The sequence below is a fragment of the Simochromis diagramma genome, unplaced genomic scaffold, assembly GCF_900408965.1.
Source record: "Simochromis diagramma unplaced genomic scaffold, fSimDia1.1 OVJJ01000131.1, whole genome shotgun sequence".
NCBI lineage: Eukaryota > Metazoa > Chordata > Actinopteri > Cichliformes > Cichlidae > Simochromis > Simochromis diagramma.
The window spans coordinates 12,355,891-12,370,930 of NW_024387200.1; the positions used below are offsets into that span (position 1 = coordinate 12,355,891).

The window sequence follows — 15,040 nt, forward strand, 5'->3', positions numbered from 1 at the left end:
TGCTTGGACTGCTGCCCCCAGACTGCTGACCTGAACCCAGATAAGCAGCAGAAAATATACAATGCATATATAGATATAAAATCTGTCAAATAATTTCCAGTTTCCCATCTGACCCCCTCAGATTCAGCTGATTTTGTTATTCTATTTCACTTTATTTCATTTTTGAGTTTTTACAAAAGCTTTAATGAAATTGTGTAGAGTGTACCTTCATACTCTGAGAAAAATGGGTGGATCAAAGTCTTCAGGCTAACTAAATCACCTTATTTGTTTGTATATTTGAGCATAAATAAACAGAAAGAAATACTCTTAAGCTCTGTTTAAAACCACAGTCAAATCAACTTTACACCCACTCCAGGTGTGAAAATCTAAAGCCAAGCCTTGATTTTGTTCTTCACAAGCCAATTGAGTTTTTTAATAGCAAAAATGCACCACTTGAATGTGTAGATGTACAGAGTACCAGAAAAAAGAATTGACATTGCCTGGTTCTTCCGGAGGTTTCTTCCTGTTAAAAGGGAGTTTTTCCTTCCCACTGTCACCAAAGTGCTTGCTCATAGGGGTCATATAATTGTTGGGTTTTGTCTGTATGCATTATTGTAGAGTCTACCTTACAATATAAAGCACCTTGTTGTGATTTGGTCTTGTATAAATAACATTGAATTGAATTGAAATTGAACATCATTGTTTAATTATTTTAGTTAGTGGTTATCTACAGTTGTCTGTCAGCTCTTCTTTAAACCAATCTGAGCTCTGGCTGAGGCTGCCAGCTCCTGGTTCTCCTTCATCTCCCTTATCCATTCATGTGACAGTTTGACTCTGAGCTCAGGATCACAGCCCTTCACATGGTCAGAGACCTGCTGGACATCATCAGTGACCTGCCAACAGCAAACTCTGATCAACCCTTATTAAAAATCAGCTACACAAGAATCAATTAAACGGTAAAATCACCCTACCGGCCACCATAACACATTTAATTGCTTAAAGCCTTTTTGGCAGCTTGTTTTACGAGATTAGCTTATTTATACCTTTTTGCCTCGCTGGGCCTCTCTGTGATCCCAACCTGGGCCCATTAAAAAACAAAAAAGAAACACAGGTTCCTGCAAGTTCTGCAAGCATGATGCAGTTTATCATTGTTAGGCCTCTTTACATACATGTCTTTATCATTCCTTGTTGTACCCTTTATGTTCAAAACATATAAAGTCTATAGCTGAAGGCATATAGAAGTCAGCTTTTCATGTAAACTACTCTGTAAGCTATACCACTTGGCAGCTAATTTACTCTGATTGAACATATGCAGTCAGTTTGGTTAACGAGAGAAAACAAAACAAAGGCTATTGATGAAATATAAAAATGACTATGTTCCATTGTTTTTGCACTAATTTCTGTTCTCACTCCCTCAAATTTCTTTTATTTTTCTTTTCACTGTGATTTATTTTTCTTCCAAAAAACACTTTAATAATTGGTTGAATGATAAGGTGTAGGATCCTTTTTCTTGTCACTCCCAATACGCCATTTAACACTTAAAAATAATTACTTGGAAATACTGTTACATAACATAGACATGCACTGGCATGTTTTAGAGAATGAGCAACTCACACAGTTTGCTTTTTAGTGAAATAGCTCTCTTTGACTTCTATATAGTTCTATTTAGTAGTTCAGTTAAGTGTTTTGTTTTTTGTTTTTTACCAAGAAAGCAACCTGAATCTTGAATTCAGGGGAAACTGAAAATAATTTTTTGGGGTTCATTACTCATAGGGCAATTCTTGTTTTTTTCTTCAGGTCAGCCTTTTCCTACAACAGGAAGCACTCTGGTCAGGGTTTTGTTGACATTTTTACAGCCCTTCATTAAGACTGTAGCCAGCTGCATCCAAACAGCTGATTAGCAAAGCAGCCCACTGACCTGCAGCCGCAAAATGAGCTGGTGACAAACCACAGATAAAAACTGCAAGGCTTCTCAAGGCAAGGCACTGACAAAAGAAGCGGCAGAAGCCAGAGGGGAAGCGGGCAAATGTAAATTGTTCTTCACCGGACGGAGCGGAGGCCTCTCGCCTTGTGTCAGACAGCCAGCAGCCAAAAGAGAATTGTAAACATTTAGGCTCCCAGATGGCTTTTCCATCTTTGTTTGTGTGTTGCTGAGGTACTGTTTGGGTGTGGAGGATAAGTATTTTTGTGTGTGTGTGTGTGTGTGTGTGTGTGTGTGTGTGTGTGTGTGTGTGTGTGTGTGTGTGTGTGTGTGTGTGTGTGATTTCTACAAAGGAAGCCCACATGGTCCATTTTAAAGCCACCTAGGAGTCAGCATTTGCTATTTTTTTTCCCAGTCTTAATAAATAACTGTGTGGATGTTGAAACGTGTGGGCAGCTGGGTAAAACAAACTGTGCAGATGGTAATACAAACCAAAAAGCAAACACTGAATCTCAGTAAGTAGCAAGCGGTAGCAAATTCTTAAGTCCCACTCAGATGGGTTAGTGCTGCAAGGGGTGGTGAGGACATATTCACTATACTCAGTCACATCTAAACACACAGACACATTTTTCCTTTGACAAGAGAACATGCAACAGAAGAAGGAAGTGCAGAGAATAACAAAAATAGAAAATAGCATTTACAACACAGTAAACAAACACAGTAGTAACATAATGCTTTCAGTCATGTTTTGACTTTTGGTATTTGGCCCATTGTTTTTCACGTTATTTGGGAGTAGCTGTAGTTCAGGAGGTAGAGCAGGTCACCTACTAATCAGTCGGTTTTTGGTTTAATCCCAGAGTGCTCCAGTCTGCATGTCTAAGTATCCTTGGGCAAGATACTGGAACTCAAGATGCTCCTGATGTGCTCACCAGTGTGAACGTTATATAGAAAAGATGTTTTAATGGGTGTGAATGGGTAAACGAGGCATGGTGTATAAAGCACTTTGAGTAGGACGTACAGTGGCCTTAAAAGGTTAAACACACCTCAACTTCAGAAAACACCAGAAAAATGCTGCAAAAGTAGACAAAATACAACAGATGGCGATTAAAGCACAAAAATTTGACCTTCCAGGGCCATCATACAAAGGGCTATACAAGAAGAAGTCCATTTACCGTCTTGATGCATTCTCAATCATCCAGGAAGGTAAATCTCCAAAAGTTGATTCTGTTCATCTGGACGTAGCGTATTGTGGGAGAAACGTTTCGTCACTCATCCAAGTGACTTCTTCAGTCTCAGCTGACTGCAGGTTTCCAATCTTATAAACAGTACATTTGCATAATGACTGAAACCAGCCCACTGAAGGAACAATGGGCTGGGAGGTCAGTTCCTTAATCTTAATTATGCAAATTCTCATGACCATTGATCAACAACCACTGACCAAAATTTTGTCACTACTCAGTGATGAAAATACTTATGAGCCCCTGAAACGAGACCCAGGAAGTGGCTACAGGAAGAAAGACTATCTGAAGCAGTTAGAACAAGACAAGGCTATTGACCGGACCTCATACCACCGGCTATACCCAGCGGAGTCTACGCCAAGTCTGTATGGTTTACCGAAAATACATAACGCTACAACACAGAGCGAACACCATCCCCACTGACACAGCGGCCAGGGAGGCAGAAGAACGGCACATCAAGAAGGCCCTGAGTAAATGTGGTTATCCCAGCTGGACTTTTGTCAAAGCTGGAAAGGCACCTAAAGAAAGCTCCAGCCGATCCAGGAGAGAAGGACAACCGCTGCCTAAGCAAAAACCTGTAGTGATCCCATATGTGTCAGGAGTATCGGAGCAGTTGAGACGCATTTTTTCTAAACACCGGGTCTCTGTGGCTTTCAAACCCCAAAACACGCTGCGCCAAAAACTGGTCCACCCCCAATCGAGGAGGGGGCCTAAGGGTACATCTTTCGCCATCTTACAATGCTGTGATTGCAGCCATTCCCCAACTCTCTGTGAATGGTACTCATGGCCATTGATCAGTGGTCTTTGATCAGTGGGTTTTGGTCAGTGGTTGTTGATCAATGGTCATGAGAATTTGCATAATTAAGATTAAGGAACTGACCTCCCAGCCCATTGTTCCTTCACTGGGCTGGTTTCAGTCATTATGCACATGTCCTCTTTATAAGATTGGCGACACTTGCAGTCAGCTGAGACTAAAGAAGTCACTTGGATGAGTGACGAAACGTTTCTCCCACAAAACGCTACATCCAGATGAACAGAATCAACTTTTGGAGAAGTCCATTTACCGTTTACCATGAGTGCCAGCTCAGGTGATTCCTGCCAATATCACAGCATCAATGATTTATTGACTTATTCCTTCTTCCTGCTCCACAGCCCAGCGAGAATGTTTTCTTCTTGGGATAGCAGCTATAACTACTGAATTATTAAACTTGTTTACTGCACATATTAGAAAGAGTTTAAGAGGAGGAAAGTTAGGTAAGCTGCCTCTCAGGTACAGACAAAAGCTGTTGTGTAGATTTTTTTGAGACTGAATATGAGAATTTATGAATCATATGCTGAAGGTTGGATGTCAAGGCTGGAGGACAGGATGAAGTACCTAGTCCTATCTAAGACCACTTTTTACTCTGCTAAAATTTGCAATTTTTTATTGATTCATACATTCATTATTTGACTTAAAACGCAAAACTGGGCAAACATGACTGGTTGTCATTGCATCATAGTGCCATCAGAAAATTCACAAGAAACCAAATAGTTGCCTTAAGATTTTCTAACGATATCACTGTTCTTTGAAGAAACCTTCCAAGCATCCATGTCGTCTTTAAATACATCTGAAATATATGTTTGCAAAAATGAAATTGAATCCCAATCCATTCTCTCCACTTTGTTGTTAGACATCTTTAAGACTGTGTTTGTTTCATTTTCACTGTAATAATGTCTCTTTTTTTCCTAAATTTGCCTTCCAACCACTTACTCAATTAAGGTCACAGGAGTGCCTATCCCAGCTTTCATTAGGTGAGGAGCAAGTGACACCTTGGACAGGTTACCAATCTGTTGCAGGGCTAACACATAAAGACATGATACTCATATTCACACCTATGGCCACACCTATTTACAGTCAAGAATAAACCTAACCTCATGCATGTCTTTGCACTGTGGGAGGAAGCTAAAGTACTGCGAGAGAACTCATCCACACGTGGGAAGAACATGCAAACTCTGATTCAAACTCGGGACCTTCTTACAGTGAGACAACAGTGCTAAGCATTTTCTTTTTCACTTTCTTTTGTTTTCTAGGAATTGTGTCTTGACTATTGTCATGGTAATGGTCATGGTTAAAAGTCTCCACAGTCCTCTCAGATTCCCAAGATCCTGTTTTGGAGCTTTGTGCATAGCTTGCAGAAGCATATAACCTGGTGTTAGTGACACCCGATAACATAAACAGCTCAGCCGGATGCAGCATTAGCATGTCATTCTGAGGAAGAATGGACTTCACTATGCCATTTTAAGGAGGGATGAGAGGAGACATGTCACTGCTTAGGGCTAGGATAGGCCTGTTGTTCTCTTAATGCAGCATGAGCATGGAGGCAGCTGTGTGTCGCGATTCATTTCTGCTTTGCAGTTCTCTGTTTTGCCATAGCCAAACCAAAACCCTTCACCTCGTGCCCCGTCTTAGCAAGAAGAGCTTTTTGGGTGGCGGTAGCTTTCCCAGCGAGGCTGCGTGTGCCTTTCGACTGCCAAACGTTGTTGTTTGGCAAATTACTAAAACCTAACTTTAATATGATGCAACAAATTCTTTGGTCACACATAACTGCTTAAACCTACTGGCTGTGGCATGCACTAACCTTTTTTATACACTAGTTATTCTGAACCAAACGGTCTGGTCACAGATTAGTTCCATCTGTGACGATAAATCCCACAGTACGCAATAATTGATACTTTTCTAGTAATTTATAATCAATACACGATAACAAAGGAAATCACTGCATACTTTGTGGCCTTGATAACACTGAGGATACCATCATACTCATAAATAAGGCCATAACACGTGAGCAAATTTCCTTTTTTTCCTTTTTCATTTTCAAAGGATGATGCTCTAAGCTTTGTCACCACATCATAGAGCAAAATATGGACAGCTGAAGGCGTGTGTTGCATATTATGTGAAAAGTGCACACTGGCCACGTGTTTCCTCTGAATGTCTTCATCGGGTTGTGATGGATGGAGCTTTCCTGTTTCCCAGACGTGGCCCTGCAAATTGTACTTTAATCGTGTTCCAATCAGCAGCCCTAAACTACAGTGCTGAGTTGACGCCTGCCGCCCACAGTTGGAAGGCTTCCCCAGCAGTGCTAGGATACCAGAATTGACTTCGATGCTGCGCTCTGCAATTAAAATTTGACATTGTGTCACTAGAAAAAGTAAAATGTTGGAAAAGAGACTACAACAGTGTTCTTGAGAGATGTTGTTCATGTCTGTTGAGCTTATGACTGCAGATTTCTCAGTTATTGCACCCTGATGGCTCTAGTTTATAGTTTCACTATAAACTGCCTCGGCTCTTCTTCCCAAACCCACATCTCGAGTAAAATGTTTTTAGTATTTGTAATTCTTTGGACTGGCTCATCTTTTGATATCTGCTTGAAACGTTGGGGTTTAAAAAAGCCAAGACTTTTGTCTACTTTGCCTGTTTTCCTCCTCTCCAGAGCTGCAGCTATAATGACAGCGTCCAGTTTCCCCAGTGGGAAGAGTTATGAGCTCTAGGTTACGTCAATTAGTCCTATTGATAGTTGTCCTCAAGCTGCCTCGACTTTCCACCGGTTTCTGTACAGCAAGCAGATTTTGTTTACCCGGATTATTATTATGATTTTTCTTTTGTCTTGTTTTTTTTAATCCCAGCACAGAGTTCAGTCATTTTTACAGTCACTATAAAAGTTTGGAGTTTGCGTTGAGGCCTTTCTCGGTGCTCTCCTGCCAAAGCCACAGCAGATGTGCTGCTTTTGTTCTTCATTACTGATTGGCAGCCACGCGGCGCTCCGAGCTGCCCGAACATTTCAGAGACACGATGCGTGAGTGTAGGATCATCCCTCTAATTAAGTGGCAAGGATTTTGTTCCTCATGTCGGCAATGGAAACAGAAATGATGTTTTGAGTAAGAATAATATAACTCTGATGTTGTGGTGATATCAACAGCAGAAAGCGTCAGCGACAGATTCAGGAACCCTGACTTGATTAAATCTTTGTTTTAAAAAACAAAAATATGTGCACACATGCACACACAGTAACAAACGTGGTGACTCTGTCATTGCCCTGTTCTCTCTTAAATTACTACTGTGTGTGTGAAGCTCAGACTGAGGTTGTAAGAGCTTGTCCCTCTTGTTTGTCCCCTTGATCTGCTTGGGAAATTCAGTCACCTGCCTTACTTTAATGTGATCGAGCCATTACACCAGAGGAACAGAAACATATTTACAGGAGCAGCAAAATAGTTTATATCACTAAGATCAATGTTAGCACCTAACATTGATCTTCAGATAAGTGATGTGAACTTTTAACCTTAACTTTCCCACTCTTATCACAGAGGAGGCAGTTTCATAGCTGTACGTAGTGTCAGATTCCACATGAGTTTCACAATGCATCTTTTGCAGTTTCTGCAATACAACAAGAAGACAGACTTGTTTGACAAGATATTGTCTTCACAATCAGTGGGGATTTACTGTCAAAGCATTAGGAGTGGTAAACAGACACGTGGCTCTGGTCCATTTGGCAGTGAAACAATGTAGTAGTGTTGTACGTCTGATGGTTTGGCACGTCATTGCTCTCTGTTGATTCTTTCTGAGTTTCTGCATCTCCACATGTGAGCGCACACAGCCGACGGTATCCTCTGCATTTTTGTAAATGCTGACAAATGGACACACTACCTGGGTCTGGGTGCAGTTTCCCCCTGCAGGGGCAAGGGTACCTAGACCTGGGGCTTAGAGTACGCTTGGGGAGTGTGATTGTGTGTACAGCGTCTCTTTATGTCTGTCTCCACGTTGGGTGAGTGTTGAGTATTTGCATATGAGAACATGAGGGTGGGAATGGATGTTTGTATCTGTGTGTGCCTGTATGTCTGTGTCCATATGTCAGGTCGGGTATCAGACGCCACCTCTCTGGGGACATCTCGGCCTCTCTTCCTGTGGCTCGGTCACTCTGGCACACCTGGCTGCCGGCGGAGCTCACGGGCGTGTCACTGCAACCCCCCCTGGCTTCTGCTCCGCGGCTGCTGAGTGAGCCCTCATCTGGGGCTCTCATCAGCTTTTTCTGGGATAGTGGTGCGGCTGCCCCTCTGTTGGTCTTCCTTGGTCTCTTGTGTTCTGAGGGCCTCTGGATGTCTGGAGTTTTGATCTCCTCCATACCTGCTTCATGCCCTGGAGGACGGGGCTGTGGCCCCCCCACACCCTCTAGCAGATCATTACATGAAGGAACCTTTTAAAAACAAGCGCGTCCATGCTCACAGGTGTACACACGGGTGATCACACCCACAAACTACACCCTGTTTGGCTCCTACCTCAAAGCACACTGTGTTCTGTTGATCTTACGTGCTGCACAATAATGTTTAATATTTAGTATTTACTGTTATATTCCCATAGATCATCGCGATGTTGTTTATTCTGTTGCTCTTGTTTTTTTCTTCTGCTTGTTTTCTCTTTTTTCTTTCTCAACAGGTGATCCAGGTGATTGATATTTGTATTTTTTGTCTGCTTATTTTGTTGGTTTTTGTTTTTTGCCCTTTATCCCCGTCCCTCTTCTCTGCTGTTTTTCTTTCCCTCTTTCTTTTCCCCAGTCAAATCTGTCCCGTATTTAGCAAGTGAAAATAAAATAAAATAAACAATTTTTAAAAAAAAGGTAAATGCTGACGATTCTGTTTTTTTTCATGCCTAGAGTACAAAAACTACATTGCTGGGCCATTTCAGGAGCACACTTGAAATGCCTCCTCTCCACTGATGTACCTTGTGACCTCCTTCGTGCCATAAACTAGGCATCGGGCAGCCAAAATGCCAGGCAGCAGTTCTACCCTGTAATGGTCTCTTATTCTCTTTTTTTAAGCACACACATATGAGAGAGCTCATGTTTACTAGAGATTTTATTTTTGGCAGAAACTTCCCAGCCTGATGCTAAAGCAAGTTGAGATGAATTATTCAGGCAGCGTGGGGAGTCGTTACCCAAAATCTATTCCGAGCGCCCGTTGCGCTCAGCAACCACTTAAGGAGATGAAAGAAATCAGTGTTTTTTTGTATTTTTATAACATCTGTCTATTCAGGGAATGTTGACCAAGAGTATAAAAACAGTGAGCTCCTATGTACAACCACACTGTTTTGTTAGTTTAACTGGCAACCTGCTGGAAACAGGCCTGATCCTAAAGGTGTAACGCTAAATGAATTTTATGAATATTATGGATATTTCAAGGTTATTAAAATATTCATCACAGAAGGTCACAACTCTACAGAACATGTTTCTCTCTCCCCTCTCCTGCTTTTTTAGTTTGTCTCATCAAATATTGAATCACATTAGCAGACCTGTCTTTGGAGTTCTGTATTTTTCTTTAAATTCCCAGTTTTCCATCCACAATATTCTCACTGAAGTTCTCAGTTCTCTTTGACGCAATCCCGCGGGTGAAGCGAAACCACTGATTCTGTCTGTTCTGCTCTGACTGAGCCACTTCCTGCAGTCCTCCATCACCGAAGAGACTGTATGAAGTTAGTCTGTTCCCTCTTGCTGAAAAGAACAACAAAAAACAAAAACAGGGCTTTTGCCTGTGCATCAAATAATACCAAAACTGGGGATGAAACTCAGCTAATCCCTCGTCTGTTTCCTTCCCATCATGAGCGTTTTGCTCAGTAATTGTTTACATCTGCCTCATTCCAAAAAAGCTGCTGGTAGGGGGAAAAAACCCTCCAAAAATGTCTCAAGTCCCCTCTGGCCCCTGGATCCGTTGGCAGAGGATAAGAGAGGCCTTCCAAAACTCCAGCCAAGCTGTACTGCACTGCAGCTACAGCAGTATTCTCACTATAAATGAAGTTGTCTCAGTAAGGTCGCTTTCTTTTTTAAAGTTAGAGCCTTTGATTTCACGATATCAATATTTATGTGCAGCAGTGTCCCCTCCTGACCCCACTCTATGTCATTCTTGAATTAATCCCACCTGTGCTGCGTTACTGTCAGCCTGTCACGCTGCTCAGTAAGACGAGGGTTGTTTATTACCCCATTTTAGCCGTAAATATACACTGTAAACATGTGGACACTGTGACCGTGTGCACTTTAATTGAGGTGGCACGCTTGATTTACCCTTCATAGGTGTAACTGGCTCAGCGTCTCCTTGAAATCACTGACGGACCCAGAGTGGGAGTTTGATGGTTTTACAGTGCCTCACAACAGCGTTTAACACAGTTTATTCCTATGCAGCCTTTTCAGTTTGCTTCAAAGTTTATTATGTCACGGCATAGTTTTAAGTTATGTATCGTACTAACACAGCCAGTGTGACCGTACCACAATACATTAACAGCAAAAGCAGCCACAACAAAGGAAACAAGGACAAGGAAACAGGGACCTCACAAGAAGAGCGACGGGGCATGGATGCAGAGTAATACAGCTCTACATCACAGCATCCTCTGGGATTTACTAACTTTGATATAACTGACAATCAAAAAGAAGAAAAAGAAAAAAAATAGTGTTTAGATATGTGTGCTTTTTGATCCCTGTTGGAGGAATAGATGGATAAAATGTAAAGGGCTGGAACGGTAAAGGCAAATATCCAGATGTCCAGTACAAATGTAGCTGAATCATTGTTACTTTTTGGTAGTTTTGGTAGTGTTTTAAAAAAGTTTTGTATCAGACAAAACCTTTTAAATCACACTTTTAGTAAGATGGATACTGAGATGCAGTCAGATGACAACTGCTATGTGTTGCCAATGAAGCAAATTTTAATTGACTTGAGAGAGAAGTGGGAGGGATAAAAGGTGGAGTAACAAACATTTGAACAGCAAGCGTTGGAAGTCTGTGATGCAGTGATGTAGTGTCCTAAAGTGGAGTTGGGCGCTCTTGTCCGCTTTGGAAAAGCCCTTTTCTGTCTTCAGCGAATTGGTTTTAATGCCATTCGCACGCTGAGACATTTACAGCCCTTTTGATTTTCTCCTGGGTCGCTTGGAGCTGGATGAAAGGAGTCATATCAACTGGGGCATTTCAGCACGGACCGAGTGCTAAAAACGTGGGAGGGATGTAGGAGCAGGAAGGGATGTGGAAGACTTCCAACGCTTGCTGTTCAAATGTTTGTTACTCCACCTTTTATCCCTCCCACTTCTCTCTCTGCCTCGTTCTCTCTCAAGTCAATTAAAATTTGCTTCATTGGCAACACATTAAAGGCCAGTGTGACCAAAACAGTAAGAGTACAGTTAATTTTTTGTTGTTTGCATCTGCACTTACCATAGTATCATTTCCTTTTCCAACCCCTGTTGTGGCAGGGAGTGTGGTTTACACTGAAGTTTGATGTTTATAAGTTTGGACCAAAGATGTGGCTTTCTGTTCTGTAGTCCAACTTTGTGGTGGTTGATAATGTGTTTTTGTAAAGATGAAATGTGGTTTTGGGTCTGTTATAGAAAGAATTTAGCTGCAGGCTGTTCATTTTTAGGAACCGAAGCTTCTTTGATTTGGAAAGCATATAGAATCAGCTCTTCAGATAAGTCTAAGTAGAACTTTGATTTCAGTTTTGAATTGCAGCACGTCTCCTCGGCTGTTCTTATATAATATCAATTACGAGCACGAGGAATGTGTCCCCATTGCTTTTGTCATGTTGCATGTCCAGTTGCCGCATTGATTGCCTTCTGTTATCACTGTGCCATCTCACAATAGGCAAAGAGGGAGATTCTTTGACCCTGACTTGCAGCATTTTAAGAAGAAAAATCTTTTCTATTTTAACACGATGTTGATTTAGACTTGGCTACATATAGCACTGGAAAATTAGCCAAATGACAGTGTTTGCAGTTGTAGTTGATTTTCTGCTGACTTTTCAGAATCAGAATCAGAATCGTGTTTATTGACCAAGTATATGTGCAGACACATACAGTGGGGCAAAAAAGTATTTAGTCAGCCACCGATTGTGCAAGTTCCCCCACCTAAAATGATGACAGAGGTCAGTAATTTGCACCAGAGGTACACTTCAACTGTGAGAGACAGAATGTGAAAAAAAAATCCATGAATCCACATGGTAGGATTTGTAAAGAATTTATTCGTAAATCAGGGTGGAAAATAAGTATTTGGTCAATAACAAAAATACAACTCAATACTTTGTAACATAACCTTTGTTGGCAATAACAGAGGTCAAACGTTTACTATAGGTCTTTACCAGGTTTGCACACACAGTAGCTGGTATTTTGGCCCATTCCTCCATGCAGATCTTCTCGAGAGCAGTGATGTTTTGGGGCTGTCGCCGAGCAACACGGACTTTCAACTCCTGCCACAGATTTTCTATGGGGTTGAGGTCTGGAGACTGGCTAGGCCACTCCAGGACTTTCAAATGCTTCTTACGGAGCCACTCCTTTGTTGCCCGGGCGGTGTGTTTTGGATCATTGTCATGTTGGAAGACCCAGCCTCGTTTCATCTTCAAAGTTCTCACTGATGGAAGGAGGTTTTGGCTCAAAATCTCACGATACATGGCCCCATTCATTCTGTCCTTAACACGGATCAGTCGTCCTGTCCCCTTGGCAGAAAAACAGCCCCATAGCATGATGTTTCCACCCCCATGCTTCACAGTAGGTATGGTGTTCTTGGGATGCAACTCAGTATTCTTCTTCCTCCAAACACGACGAGTTGAGTTTATACCAAAAAGTTCTACTTTGGTTTCATCTGACCACATGACATTCTCCCAATCCTCTGCTGTATCATCCATGTGCTCTCTGGCAAACTTCAGACGGGCCTGGACATGCACTGGCTTCAGCAGCGGAACACGTCTGGCACTGCGGGATTTGATTCCCTGCCGTTGTAGTGTGTTACTGATGGTGACCTTTGTTACTTTGGTCCCAGCTCTCTGCAGGTCATTCACCAGGTCCCCCCGTGTGGTTCTGGGATCTTTGCTCACCGTTCTCATGATCATTTTGACCCCACGGGATGAGATCTTGCGTGGAGCCCCAGATCGAGGGAGATTATCAGTGGTCTTGTATGTCTTCCATTTTCTGATGATTGCTCCCACAGTTGATTTTTTCACACCAAGCTGCTTGCCTATTGTAGATTCACTCTTCCCAGTCTGGTGCAGGTCTACAATACTTTTCCTGGTGTCCTTCGAAAGCTCTTTGGTCTTGGCCATGGCGGAGTTTGGAGTCTGACTGTTTGAGGCTGTGGACAGGTGTCTTTTATACAGATGATGAGTTCAAACAGGTGCCATTCATACAGGTAACGAGTGGGGGACAGAAAAGCTTCTTACAGAAGACGTTACAGGTCTGTGAGAGCCAGAGATTTTCCTTGTTTGAGGTGACCAAATACTTATTTTCCACCCTAATTTACGAATAAATTCTTTACAAATCCTACCATGTGGATTCATGGATTTTTTTTTCACATTCTGTCTCTCACAGTTGAAGTGTACCTCTGGTGCAAATTACTGACCTCTGTCATCATTTTAAGTGGAGGAACTTGCACAATCGGTGGCTGACTAAATACTTTTTTGCCCCACTGTACAAGGAATGTGGTTCCGGTAGATGGTGGCTGTCAAGCACAGCAATGTAGATCACACACACACACACACACGTGTCTATATATATATATACACATTACACATACATACACAACGCTGTGTAAACCAACTATAAATAACGAATCTAAACTTATATACATAAAATACAGAAATGAAATGAGGTGGAATGAATACTACAGAATGTACATAAGGTGCAGTTGCAGTCTGGCAGTGGGAGCAGTGTGACAGGTCAACTGTTAAGAAGGGAGATGGCGAGGGGAAAGAAACTGTTCCTATGTCGGGTGGTCCTGGTCTGCAGGCTTCTGTACCATCTGGCAGAGGGCAGCAGATCAAAAAGTCTGTGTCCAGGGTGTGAGGGGTCTGTGATGATTTTCCCTGCCTGTTTCCTGGTTCTTGAGAGGAACAGATCCTGGATGGAGGGCAGGGGGGTGCCGATGATCCTTTCTGCTGCCCGTACAGTCCGGTGCAGTCTGCTCCTGTCCTGTTTAGTGGCTGCTCCATACCAGACTGTGATGGAGGAGCACAGGACAGACTTAATGACCGCAGTGTAGAACTGGAGTTGACAATTAAAGAAAAAAACTTTGCAAGACTTTTTCCAAATGGTGCCTGATCAACCAAGTTCATTTCAGATTTTTCTGCTAGAGTACTATCATGTGCTTGAACCATAGGACGCTTTTGAACTTTAATATGTGTGTGGGGTTTTTTTTGCCAAAAGTGACCTTATATGGAATGGTGAAGCGGTAATTGGTGAGCTAACACTAGCAAGCCTCGTTAGCAAGCTATATTCATAAACTGTACAGGTGCAGTGCACAAAGTATACTGGCGGTAAGCTATGGACTAGCATTGCACTCACCAAAACCAAAGCACAAAATAAACTTACCACGTATGAAGTTATAATATTACTCACGTAATCTGTAAAGATGCTCCAGCACATTCAGTAAACAGCTGCGATTCTTTTAATAATAGAAATTAGAAGATGAAGCGGACTGACATATAGCAGCTAGCATACAGCCATTTGGAGTCAGCCTCAAGTGGCACCTGGAGAAACTGCAGTTTCTACCAGTTCTACATTGGTTTCATTTTTCAGCTCGGTTAAAAAACATTTAATCATCAATGTGTCATTTGCTGTAATTTTTGCCCCCTAACTCTTACAAATGTGCAACATGGGCTCTTTCTCTCTGGTCTCCTTTCATTTTTATACTACATCAAACTGACACTGAACCTATTTTTATTTCCCGTGTCTGCCATCCACCAAACCAAGCTCATCACTTGACATGTCACTCTGCCTCCAGCTGTGTTCGTGTCAGAGCTGTTGTTGGATTTTGCTTTATTTGAGGTTTAATTGTAACCTTTCCTCTATAATGTTGAACTCATTAGAGTGACAGGGAAGTTTCATTATGCATTAAAGCATGAAAGCTGAGCA

At 42.0% G+C, this 15,040-nt stretch overlaps 1 protein-coding gene across 3 annotated transcripts in view; it reads left to right on the forward strand.

The window, feature by feature from the left end:
- The window catches only part of nav3 (neuron navigator 3), a 398,636-nt gene that overhangs the window by 169,842 nt on the left and 213,754 nt on the right, over positions 1-15,040 (forward strand). The window lies entirely within an intron of this gene.